This window comes from Planococcus citri, chromosome 5 (assembly GCF_950023065.1).
Source record: "Planococcus citri chromosome 5, ihPlaCitr1.1, whole genome shotgun sequence".
NCBI lineage: Eukaryota > Metazoa > Arthropoda > Insecta > Hemiptera > Pseudococcidae > Planococcus > Planococcus citri.
In genome coordinates this window covers 34,927,272-34,940,236 of record NC_088681.1, presented here as the reverse complement: position 1 = coordinate 34,940,236, position 12,965 = coordinate 34,927,272, and the positions used below count along the sequence as shown (strand labels likewise).

The 12,965-nt window shown below is 33.5% G+C and overlaps 1 protein-coding gene across 5 annotated transcripts in view; it reads left to right on the top strand.

Moving 5' to 3' along the window:
• The window catches only part of hiw (highwire), a 304,196-nt gene that overhangs the window by 64,856 nt on the left and 226,375 nt on the right, over positions 1-12,965 (top strand). The window lies entirely within an intron of this gene.

Sequence of the window (12,965 nt, the reverse complement as noted above, 5' to 3'; positions counted from 1 at the left end):
TGGCTTTATGATTCTCAAAGTTTCTCAAAACAGTGAAAATTAGTCTGATTAAAATTTTGTTTTGCAAAAAATGTGATTGAGTTATCGGCAGAATTGGAGCATGTGGGATCTACGGTGAGTGGGAAGGTAAGGGGGGAGGCTCTATGCTCCAGAATTTGAACAATCCACGTCGAATTTTTCAGCTTAAAAACTAGGTATCGTGTAGAAGTGAATCTCAGAGAATAATTTTAATCCAGGGTTCAACACTTTGATGGCATTTTACCCTTTCTCTCTATAGCTTTATTCAAATATGTACCTCATGCCCCGAATATGACCAAAGTATCTATTTTAATGATCAATTTTTTAAAGTTTTGCAAATTTTCATAGATTTCAAAAATTATAAGTGGCATAACCCCCTCCCCCTCCCCCTCCGTACTCACTTTTTCTTTGGCCCAAAATTATTCTTCGAAGTTCACTTATATTCGTGATCAATTTCTAGTTTTTGATCTGAAAAACGTCAATTGGATGTCAAAATGGCCTGAAATGAAAAGAACATTGATTTTCAAAATACAAGGGACATTTTAGCCTCCTGTCCTACAGTTCGTCTCAACATCATTATACCCCGAATGTAATTCAAGAGTTATGAAGAGGGGAGGTAGATGGATTTGAGCTACAGAAATTATAAAAAATTTAAAAATTTACTCAATTCGACAATCTTTTTGAACAAATTTCTTGAATAATTTTTTGAGACCTTTTTTAAAATTATACGTATATATTTTTTATTCCCCCCTCTCAAAAAAAGATTGTAGATAATAATAATTTTGAAACTAGACAGCTAAGCAAAGCTTAGCTGCAAAGTGTGCGTAGCTAGCTGCCTTTTCTACAGCTATAACCGCTATTACATAGCTAAGTAGTGCATGCCTCTAATTTTTCAGAATTCTCATTATCTTCATAAGATATTACATACAATAATTGAACAACTCTATTCCAAAGTGGGATGGATTTTTCAAAGTAAATTTTTCTACAAGTGATTGTTCTATGTCCAAAGAAAGGAAAGGTGCACCGACCTTTGGAAACAGAACAAATTTCAGTATCAAAAACTTTATTTTTGGAGGAAAAAATGACTTAACCCACTTTGAAATAGAGCTCTTCAATTATTCATATCATTTTCAAGTTCACATTATCTACAACTTATAGAACTTTTAATCAATTTTTGGAATTCTCAGTGTCTCTAAATGTCAAATTTTCATATTTTTTTTTAGAATTTCCATTGTCTTCAAATTTATAAAATTTCAAACCAATTTTCAGAATTTGCCTTTGATTCTAAAATTATTAAATCATATAAAATATGTTAAGAATTCGCATTGCCTCTAAATAACACGAAAAAAATATGGGTAATTTTTACAAAAAATGTTGACCACATATTTAGCACAATAACCAGATCCCATACAAAAATACATAATATAAGTACGATAAAATTTGTTTTGAAAATCAGCAATTTTCAACTGTTCAGTTACAATAATAATTTTTACTGTAATCTTATAGTAAAAATCATCATTTTAATAAATTTTGCTATAACATTAGTAAAAATCATTTTGTTTTAATAATTTTTACTAAAGCATGATAATAAAAATTACATTAACCAAGTTGTGTAAAAATTACTCATTTTAAAGTAATTTTTATATCATAAAAAGTAAAAATTACCCATCTCAAGGTAATTTTTACTGTACTTACGGCGCTATAGGTATAGTAAAAAGTATTTGAATAAGTGAAATGAAAATTCATTTAGCAAAATGATATCATCATACTCGTATTTCATAACTTTGTTTTTATAAATCAAAATGAGGGGGCTACAGGGTTCAAAATTCGTTTTTTTTTGCACCAGCATCATGTACTCACTCCACAGCATTTACCTATCCAATATTTCCAACGAAAAATCCGTCACCTATACCTACCTACCTGATGGGGATTCGAACCTGGGACCCTACAATTCCTATTCCTACCTACATGCCCTAACCATTCGACTACGAGTTGACATGGTGGGTTAGGGCATTAAAAGAATATATTTGTTGGGTAAACGCCCCACCAAACCACTCCCACTTGGAACATACAGCTAACAGATGAGCGGTGTAACAGGGTACAATGAGACAGCTGATTTGAAAAGCGGAGATGGAATAGACTGGGGGTATAGCAGGGTACAATGAGCGGCAGGTGTTTTGCAAGTCCCCTTTTCCCTTTTTTAGGATTTAATGCATTAAAATAATGAACTAAAATTGCAATTACTCAGCAATTACCCATCCGAATTGAATGAAAAATAATCTATTCCCTCCGCCTTAATGATTCTCAAATGGTGTCCAATAGGTACAAAAAACGGTTGGATAGTTTAAGAGAACATTCGTGTATAATGAAATTTCATTTCTCAAAGCGAAACCAATAGTGTGCTACGCACACTAAAAAGAATAAAATCACATTTATCCAAGGCAAAAAACTGCATACAAATTACGACCTTGTTCTCTCTCACCCTCTTTACTTTTGGTAAACCAACACAGCAAACTTTACATTTCTTATAGCAGAAGAAACAGGCATCAGCACAAAACTCTTCAAATACCATCTCATCTTCAGCTGATTCTTTTTCGATTTTTCACATATCTCCAACGACCTCCTTTCTCATTAAAACATTTTTTTCCCTATCGCATCATTTGCTGTCCTGTCTACGTGAAAATTTGAGACGAAAAAAAAAACCACTTCAAAGGACACCTCTTTGAGTTTCTAGACAACCACAACGACGAATATGAATTTTAAAAACAGTTCGTGACTTTTTAATGCAATCGTATCATCTGAAAACCACTTTATGAATGAGGTTATATTCAAGCAACTAATTGCAGTATCCCTTTTTTTCTCTGTTCCAGTTAAAATTTCGGTATAGGGAGCAAAGAAGCACTTAACTTTTCTTCTTTTTTTTTCATACCAACTCCAAAACCCATCTGTAACCTATCTATAGATGATTATATTTCGCGGTGAAAAGAACGCGAATCAGAGAGTAAGGGAGCAAAATACACTTATAACTTTCCAAACATCTCTCATTTTTAGTTGCTTGGTTGGGAAATCGTTTACCTATACTATTGAAAATGCTTTCAGTGTAATCGGTTTGTTGGTTGTCTTGTTATGCATTCAATGCATCGATATTGTAGAGTATGCAAGGTGAAAAGCATTGCTTTTTATTTAACCACTACGTATAGACCTAGCTATTTGGAAATAAGGTGGGTGTATTTTCTGTAATTGAACAATTTATACCCTTCAATAAATCGTCTGTGAACGGTCGGCAATCGGTCTTTGGTACGAAATCATATAGGCGCGCTTTTGCGGCCAAATGGCTAGCGAGGTAAAATTTCATTAATTTTTCACGCTATTCAGCGGCATAATACAAATATCCCAAGCCAACTACATCGTATATCTTTGCCAAATAAGTTACAAGTCGAAATAAATATATATTTTGTTGGGAAAAACGGCAGCAAAAAAAAACTCATCCGAGGAATAACCGTAGGTAAAGGTATACACAATGAAGAATGAACGTTTAAATATTTTTCATTCGATGGGTAGGTACATAGAATGTGTATGAGAGAAGAATATTTTTATGATTTTTTTTACCCTTCGCTTCTTTGCGAGGATTGGTACGGAATGTGCTGGGAGTTATTAGAAAAAAAAAGGCAACATTTTTCCCCTTTTGGTTGTTTACTTGATTATATTACTTACATCATTTGCCAAATAACTTTCAACATTAAAAAAGTATGTTTTCATCAAAATAACGTAAACTGGTAGTTTTTTGATGTTCGGTGCGTGCAAAATGGCCGATATAACATGAATGACGAAACTTAATAAGAATCTTTTGCTTTTGCCGGAAACGTGTTGCCGCCTTTTTACATTAATCGAGTACTGTTAAACAGAGATTACATTTTAACGCTATTACTTCGCAGAGCATTAAGATGCAAATCTTCTATATACAGCGCCATGCCATGCTATGTACCATACCAAGCCATGCCAGAAACCTAAATCTAAAACTCTTTTAAGTACTCGTGTCAAACGAAACACAAATTTGCTTTTGGTACTTACCTACTTTCGTGTGGAAAGACAAGGAAAGGGCAGGGGATGCATTTTTTTAACTGCAAGTGAGATTATAACGACGGTAGTATAACTGTTTTTAATGTGATCTCGATCATTTTAATTTTTTGTCTGAATTTTCAAACGAAAAAAATTTTCCATAATTGAAATTTTCTCCTTTAAAAAAAATCCAAGGATAAAATTTTCTCTCGAATGAATTTGACGAGTAAATTTTTAGCTGAAAATTATCCATCTCAATGAATTGTAAATTTTGTTAATACAAAATTGAACGTTTTATAACCTCGCTTTTCAGTTTGGAAAAATTCATCCCCGGCCTAATGCTTTTCAAACGAAGATTTTGTTCGAAAAAAAATACCTATTGTAATGCACGCTTCATCGCTTTAATGAAGTTTTCAAATATCCCGAACACAAAAGCAGAATTCTCGTCTTGCTCGACAGAATGGGCTTTTTGGAAAGAACGTGATCGGTAATTACAACTCTTACAAGACGTTCAACAACAAAAATTCTGTTTTCTTTGTAAACTTGGGAATTTCAATGGGTAATAAACGACGATACGCGGGGTGCTTTGACACAATTTGAAAAATTTTAACTTTCAAGTATCAACACTACGAAACAATTTTGAGCGGTGGAACGAGACAGTGGATGGGATGGGAGAAGCGTGAGCAGCAGAAACGAAAAAGTAACAGCGTTACGATACCTCACTAATTAGAAATCTACAAAGTTAAAAGCTGCCGGAAACTTTGTACTTGTCGTCAAAGAACGCGCTTTTTGCAAAAAACCAATTTAAACTAACAAATTTGCGAAATACACACTGCGTTTGCATACAAAAGATAAAAGTGATTACTTTAGGATTTCGCCGCGATAGCGAAGCGAGATTGAATAAACTTTCTTCATAATGTATGCTAGATATTGGTGTACTGTAGTATGTAGTCAATGTCAATATGTAGAGGTACATACATACGAACTTAGGAACCTTACCTAGAAACCTTCCATGTTATTTATAAATATACGCACGTTACATAGGTATACAAAACAGGTGTATTATAAGGAAATGAAAGCTCAAATGCTTACCTTTTTTCCTGTTTCTAAAAAAATATCTCGTCAAGTTGCAAATTTCGAAATTCGCGACTGAAAAACAAAAACGAGTCGAACACCGTCGGGAAATCTAATATGCCATTGTAGGTGTTTCTGTTCTTCTTGTTCAAAAATAGCATTCCAAATAAGCTCATTTGGATGGAGAACCTTGTTTTTCCCCTTGTTTTTTAACCCAGTTTATTCTATTGACAGATAGTAGGTAGGTATGTTTTTTCACTGTGCCTGTAGCATGTGCGTTTCAAGGGTTCAAATGTACCTAACTGACATCTAGTTTCTTTTAAATTGCCTAATTAAAAACAAAAGGAGATACTATTGTTAAATATATTTTTTTTTTAAAATCAAGGATGAATAATATTCTGACTGATAGTAAGTAGGTAAAGTACCCCATATTGTGCAGTATCAAGAATTTTTTGGACTCCTTCAAAATAATTAGGTCGTTTTGAAAACAACAAATTTAAATCTAACCTATGTACTTTTGTTAAAATTAAAATTTATCTACATACTTGTCTCGTATAAACTTTTTTTCAAAAGTTGGAAAACAAATTTTGGGCTACTCGAGTACTCGACTTTAAATTTTGAAAAAATAGGTACGAGTGATTCAACAAAAAAAAAAAAAAAAAACGGTGTCAATTGGCCATTGTCAACTTGCAGGAGTCGAACAAAATAAATTACTTTCTTAAGCGACATTCACTTTACAAATTCCAATTTCATATAGTTAAATATTTTGGATTTTTGCGAATGTAAAATTCGACTCGAATTCTCTGGAACTGTAGGCTTTCGGGCACTGATCAAATTTACCAGTTTTTCAGGATAAAATTTTTTTGCAAGCTTTAGATCGGCTGAAAATACTACTTATTGTGAAATTTGTTTCTGGGAGACGAATTTTGTGTATGAAACAATTTTTCTCACCAGGTAGAAAAACAAATTGTCATACCATCATTTCCATTACCTATGTATAAAATTTGACTCCAAAAATCACATTTTGTCCGGCTAGAATTTCCTAGAGTGATGATTTTATGGAAATCAAATTTTCAGCATCACTGATTATTTTTTGCACATAGGTTTTAGGTACGAGAGAAATTCAAAAATTATGGGGAAAAATTGTATAGGTAGGTACTCATTGGAAACTTTAAAAAGATTGAAAATGATGTAGGTATGTAAGTAGTTGAATTAGGGTTTCAGGCGTCGATGTCAGACTTGAAACAAATTTTCGCAGATTTCAAGAACTACTTTTATGCCTAAGCACTTTAAAAAGTTTCTTAATTCGTCATCAACATTTCATTACTTTTCCTAGCGATTGCTATCTAAAATAATTTTTAGATTTATAGTATTACCTAGGTCATGTGTTTCATATCGTTTTAATTGTCGAATTTGCGGTGCATGCACTAGCTGTCTTGCTTTGGCCAAGTACTGTCAACTAACAATACTGGCAACTCTGTTGAAAAATGAAGTTTAATCCTCCTAGCAGCCTGGTACAGGGTGCCCAGAAATATTGGGTACCCGAAAGAAAGTTTTTTTATTAAAAATATAGGTTGGCGACGTGAAATAGGTGCATATGATTGGTGGAATGTTATCTCTCCAGTCCAACAACCAATCATGTGCTATCATTATTAATATTCACTGTGACCAACCTAAAAGTATTTAGCAGAAAACTTTTTTAGGGGTACTTGATATTTCTGGGCACCCTGTATGTAACTAAATCCTAGGTGGTACACTTTATTGCAAATTTACAAATTTCTTTTATCACACTAAGTGTCTTGAGGTCCCAATGGATTTGATCACTGCGAACATACTTGGATGCACAGGTGACTTTACACAGCCATTTATTCTGGCATCGCAGTATTTTTTCAATGTTACTTTTTTTAGCTGTTCCCCAGAAGGGTGCTCTGTAGATCCAAATTGGTTTAATGATTGTTTTATAAATGAACAGCTTATCGTCGCCTTAGTTGCAAAAACTTGTATCTTCAACTCCGAGATCACACCTAGTGTAAACCGTTCTTTTTGCACTGTAGCGCTCCCTATTGGACTTTGATGCTCAACTAAAAGATAGGTCACAGAGGGGGACCACCCTCTCTTACCTACCTTTTAGTTCAGCATTCAAGTCCAATAGGGAGCGCTACAGTGCAAAAAGAACGGTTTACACAAGGTGTGATTTCAGAGTTGGAGATACAAGTTTTTGCAACTAAGGCGACGTTATTCTGAACTTCTGAAGCGACATTTTCTTACTCAGTAGCCATGACATATTACACAGCTTTAGGTTGACTTCATCTTATTTCTTTTCAATATGGGTTCTCCATCTCCAAGTAAGTTTTCTGTCCAGCTGCTTACTGCATACCAAGGTACAGAGCTGTGTGACTTAAATGATCCCAAAACTGGAACTAATTAAATCCCAATTCAAATCCAAACCCAAAACCAATCCCAAAACCAAAATCATAAGTATTTTTCTTGATCCCAAAACCAAAAAATCCTGGAACCGATATAATTTTGAACTCAAAACAATCCTGGAACTGAAACAATATCGTTTTGATTTTGGGATTTCAATTTTTGCGTTTTTCCCGTGATTTTATTTTGATAAATTGTCATTTTACATCATTTATCATTATTCATTCAGATTATAATAAAAATTACTCGATGAGTTAAGCAAAATAGGTATGCATTTGAAACATTAAACCAATTAAACCCAGAACCAAAACAATTTTTTCAATCCCTAAACAAATCCCGAAATGAATAAATTTAAATCTCAAAACCGAAATCCAATCGCAAAATTGTTTTGGTCCCACAGCTCTGCAAGGTACTTTGCACTTGGTTTTTCTGGTATTATTTGTCCATTTAGAAATACGGGCATGTAATTGATGTTTCAATTAGAAAATATTACATGTTCAGATTTGCCATTGCTGATTTTCACATACCGTCTTTCCATCCATGCCACGAGTGAATCATGTCATCAATGGCACTTTGCAGTCTTTCTGTATCTGTACCTACAGTCAGATCAGATTGTGTGGCAACTAAAGCAGTGTCATCTGTGAATCATTTGTTGGCAAGTCAGAAATGTATAACACATTTTCTGAAATACATATTAAAAAGAAACATTGGTTTTTCATAAAAGGTTTGCTCACGAGGGTCTCCCCATGTTTTAGTTTTAAAAATGGACTAAGTACATTATTTGTGATGAATCATGAGGTGGGGAGGGGATTCCTTCCTCTCCTGAATGCTCAAAAGTGGGGAAAAGTCAAAGTTCAATTTTTTTCTAACGATATGGTTTTTTTTTGGTGGTCAAATTTCCCTAGAAGTCTTGTGGATTGCCAAAATTGCAAAAAATCTCAAATTTCCAAGAAAAATTTGTTCATTTTTAGAATTACCTATGACTGGTTCTTGTATTATGTCAGTCTTGTTTTTTTGCCGAAATTTTAGAAAACAAATTTTTTCATTATTCAATCTGATACATTCTCTAATTTTTGAAAAAAAAAGAAGGCGCTCTACCAAAATAGCCCAAAAACATGGTAAAATCTAAAAAAAAAAAATCAAAGTAATGGAAAAATGATGAAATTTTGTTTTTAATGCTAAATGCTTGTCAATTGTCAACTTTACTTCAAATTCCATAACGAACAAAAAAAAAAAAAAAAAAAAAACTAGACAGCTGCGCCAAGCGCAGCTGTAACAGTGTGCGTAGCCTCTTTAGTTAGAAAAGCACAACCCGATTTTGAAAAAAAAGCACAACAAAATTTCAAAAAAAGGCGCAACTTCGAAAAAAGCACAACGCGACTTCAAAATGAGCACAATGCGATTTTGAAAAAAAAGCACAACATGCGATTTTGAAAAAAAAGCACAACACAATTTTGAAAAAAAGTACCATAAATTTAGAACGAGATTTTAAGAACGCAACCGTGATTTAAATAAAAGCACATCGCGAATTTGAAAAAAGGCACATCGCGAATTTGAAAAAAGGCACAACGCGATTTTTAAAAAAAGCACAACGCGATTTTAGAAAGAAAAGCACAACGTGATTTTGAAAAAAAAGCACAACGCGATATTGAAAAAAAGCACAACATGATTTTCAAAAAAAGCTCAACGCAATTTTCAAAAAAAGCACAACACAATTTCGGAAAAAAAGCACAACCTGATTTCAAAAAAAAGCACAACGCGATTCTGAAAAAAAAGCACAACGCGATTCTGAAAAAAAGCACAACGCGGATTATGGAAAAAAAGCACAACGTGATTTAGAAAAAATTGTACAACGCGTTTTTGAAAATAAAGCACAACACGATTTAGGAAAGAAAATCACAACGCGATGTTTAAAAAAAAGCACAACGCAAACTTTGAAAAAAAGCACAACGCAAATTTTGGAAGAAAAGGACACGATTTCAAAAAAAGCACAAAGCGAACTTCAAACAAAAAGCACAACGCAATTTTGGAAAAAAAAGCACAACGTGATTCTGAAAAAAAGCACAACGCAATTTTTAAAAAAAAAGCATAACACGATTTTGGAAGAAAAGCACAACGCAATTTCAGAAAGAAAAGCACAACGCGATTTTCAAAGAAAAAGCACAACGCAAATTTTGGAAAAAAAAGCACAACGCAATTCAGAAAAAAATGCACAACTCGTTTTTGAAAATAAAGCACAACGCGATTCCGAAAAAAAGCACAACACGATTTAGGAAAGAAAAGCACAACGCGGTTCAGAAAAAAAGCACAATTTTGAAAAATAGCACAATGCGATGTTTAAAAAAAAGCACAACGCAAACTTTGAAACGAAAGCACAACGCAAATTTTGGAAAAAAAACGACGCGGTTTTTTAAAAAAAAGCACAACGCGACTTCGTAAAAAAAAAGCACAACACCATTATGGAAAAAAGAACAACCCAATTTCGAAAAAATGCACAACGGAAGCTTCGAAAAAACGCACAATGCGAATTTTAGAAAAAAAAGCACAACGCAATTTTGAAAAAAAGCACAACCCGATCTCAAAAAAAAGCACGATGGAAGCTTCAAAAAAAAGCACAACGCGAATTTTAGAAAAAAAAGCACAACGCAATTTTGAAAAAAAAAACAACGCGATTTTGAAAAAAAAAGCACAACGCGACTTTGTAAAAAAAAAGCACAATGCGATTTCGGAAAAAAGCACAACGCGATTTTTTAAAAAAGTACAACGGACGCTTCAAAAAAAAGCACAACGCAAATTTAAAAAAAAAAAGCACAGCGCATTTTTTAAAAAAAAAACACAACGCGATTTCCGAGAAAAGCACAACGTGATTTTGGAAAGAAAAGCACAACGCGATTTTAAAACAAAAAGCACAACGCGATTTCGGGAAAAAAGGACAACACAGTTTTGGAGAAAACGCAGTTTTTTTAAAAAAAAGCACAACGCGACTTTGTAAGAAAAAGCACAACATAATTTTGGAATAAAGCACAACGCGAATTTTTGAAAAAAAGCACAGCACGAATTTGAAAAAAAGCACCACACGATTTTGAAAAAAGCACAACGCGATTTTAAAAAAAGCACAACGCGATTTTAAAAACAGCACTACGCAAATTTGCAAAAAAAAGCACAGCGCGAATTTGCGAAAAAGCACTACACAATTTTGAAAAAAAGCCAAAAGCGGAATTTTGAAAATGAAAACCCGATTTCGAAAAAAAAGCACAACACGATTGCGAAAAAAGCACAACAAGCACAACGCGAATTTGAAAAAAGCACAACTTGAATTTGAAAAAAAGCACAACGCAATTTTGAAAAAAAGCACTACACGATTTTGAAAAAAAGCACAATGCAATTTCAAAAATGAAAACGCGATTTTGAAAAAAAAGCACAACACAATTTTGAAAAAAAAACAACGCAATTTTGAAAAAAAGCACAACGCAATTTTGAAAAAAGCACTACACGATTTTGAAAAAAAATCACAATGCAATTTCAAAAATGAAAACGCGATTTCGAAAAAAAAGCACAACATGATTTTGAAAAAAAGCACCACACGACGCGATTTCAAAAAAAAGCACAACGCAATTTTGAAAAAAAAAACAAAAAAAACAACGTGATTTCGAAAAAAAACGCGACGCAATTTTGAAAAAAGCACTACACGATTTTGAAAAAAAGCACAATGCAATTTCAAAAATGAAAACGCGATTTCAAAAAAAAAGCACAACATGATTTTGAAAAAAAGCATCACACGATTTTGAAAAAAAAGCACTACACGATCTTGAAAAAAAGCACAACGCGAATTTGAAAAAAAGCACAACGTGATTTCAAAAAAAAAACAATTCGGAAAAAAAAGCACAACGCGATTCCAAAAAAAAGCACGAACGCGATTTAAAAAAAAAACACGACGCGATTTTAAAAAAAGCACAACACGATTTTGAAAAAAAAGCACAACGTGATTCCGAATACACTATGCTATTCTAAAAGCTCCAGAGCACAACGCGATATATCACGAAAGCATAATGCAACTCCAAAAGTACTGAGTGAGTGAGACAACCTCTTAGGAGCACAGCAAAATTACAAATGACTGGTGGGGTTTGATTTAGAAAGGATAACCACCTGCTTTCAGCATCTAGGTACTGAACAAGTGTAAATGAAACACCTGCAGGTGTTCTAAAATGGTGGGTTTTGATTTAGAAAGGGTAACCACCTGCTTTCGGCATGTAGGTACTGAATGTGTGTAAATGAAACACCTGCAGGTGTTCTAAAATGGTGGGTTTTGATTCAGAAAGGGTAACCACCTGCTTTCGGTGAAATATAACACCACAGGGGGTCGGCTTCCCTTTGATAAAAATTTGAAAACTGAACAATAGAAAAGATTTTAGAACCCCTGTGGTGTTACATAAATTTCAAAATTAAAACCGATGTCGGCTTCACGTTTGATAAAATATAACACCACAGGGGGTCGGCTTCCCTTTGATAAAAATTTGAAAACTGAACAATAGAAAAGATTTTAGAGCCCCTGTGGTGTTACATAAATTTCGAAATTAAAACCGATGTCGGCTTCACGTTTGATAAATATAACACCACAGGGGGTCGGCTTCCCTTTGATAAAAATAATTTCGAAATTTATCTGACATCGGCTTTGCTTTTGTCGGCTTCGCGCTTTTGATATGGCCTTTTTCCCCTTTTTATTCTTTTTTTGGCACAAATTTTCGTAATTAATTGCAATTACTCAAGAAGCTAATTGAGTAATTGCAATTATAATTACGGCGTTGAATACCTCATGTCAAGCCGCATCTACGTAAAGAAATTTCAAAAAAAATCGGCCCATCCATCTAAGAGAACATTCGTTCCAAAGAATTTTTCCAGTTTCAGAACGAAACCAATAGTGTGCTACGCACACTAAAAAGTAGATACCTAATAAAAGGAATGACTCATTCCATAAATTGAAGAAGGTAATGGACAACAAAATTATTGAAACTTGTGGCTAATTTTAAAACTTGATCATTCAGCTCTATCGATTTTGATTTTTTTTAAATGTATTATCTGCGAAGTTTTTCTTTTCTATCCAGGTACATCATCGAATTCCTTCGTTATTGTTAATGTTAATTATTGTTGAAAATTGAAAAGTTACCTCAGCTTATTTTAAGGACTTTTGCGTCATACTGTAGAGTAAAACCAAGCATGGTAGTTATTTGTGGAAAATTTCCATAAACTTTTACTCGGGCTTTACAAAACCTTTTTTTATCCGACTACAACGCTACTTACCTAGTACCTACCTGGTTTTGAAAATTTTTCCTTAATAATACTTGGTTTAATGAAAATACTTGTCTACCTGCAATGGTATGATAAAAATATAC